Source organism: Penaeus chinensis, chromosome 39 (genome assembly GCF_019202785.1).
Source record: "Penaeus chinensis breed Huanghai No. 1 chromosome 39, ASM1920278v2, whole genome shotgun sequence".
NCBI classification, from domain to species: Eukaryota; Metazoa; Arthropoda; class Malacostraca; order Decapoda; family Penaeidae; genus Penaeus; species Penaeus chinensis.
The window spans coordinates 22,518,194-22,519,035 of NC_061857.1; the positions used below are offsets into that span (position 1 = coordinate 22,518,194).

Sequence of the window (842 nt, forward strand, 5' to 3'; positions counted from 1 at the left end):
ATCGTTTGTGCTATATATTTTTTTTAAACAAATAATGAGCTTCAGTTTAAAGAATGGCAACAAAGGGAAAATGACTCTAGACAATACAATATAGTTATAGATTATTCCATCTAAACAACAGACCTGAGGGCGTGCATCTTTAATATATACAGAGAGAGAGAAGGTTGAAGATAGATACTAAATGAAATCCAACTTCCTCAACTTTTGGAAATCTTATATAATATATATATATATTTCAAAAATCTAAAAATAATACTTTGAAGGCTGGAAATCCACTGTTATGCTACACACATATGAACATACAGGTAATCCACATCTTAAATGTTCATGCATTTACCCGATTTTTTATATTCTTTATGTATTCATTATATAGACATATTCAAAGAAATGTAGTTTTTGTATTATTTTTTTTTTTTTTTGTGAAAAAATGAGAAAGCTGCAAATGAGAAAATACTGTAAAGAAAAATAATATTATTCATTTCATTTTTTTATTGCAGTTTCTTTACATTAGTGACGACTCGAACTTAAACACTTTCACACTTTGCAAATCAAAAGAGGAGTTGGCACAACGTTAAGCCCAATTCTGATGGCAGCTATGAAGCAATTTGCCAAACGTGCTTTTCCGAATTGCTCGATCAAGGCATGTGTTTTAACTACACCTGAAAAGACCTGGAGAAGAAGAAAGTAAATGATGATAATAATAAATAAATAAGTTAAGGTAATGGATTTATTCAGAATATATGTTCAACACAATACTGAGAATCATCCAAAGGCTACAGACTATACAGATATTAAGAACTGTTTAAGACTTAGCAGACAACACCCACACCCACACACACACA

General features: G+C 30.3%; 1 long non-coding RNA gene across 1 annotated transcript in view; it reads right to left on the bottom strand.

Annotated features, from left to right (window-relative positions):
- Positions 1-398: 398 nt before the first annotated feature.
- LOC125046368 overlaps positions 399-842 on the bottom strand; it is a 2,084-nt gene continuing 1,640 nt past the window's right edge. The window contains exon 3 of the long non-coding RNA XR_007116643.1: positions 399-669. This is a non-coding gene — a long non-coding RNA (uncharacterized LOC125046368). The remainder of the gene's footprint in view (positions 670-842) is intronic.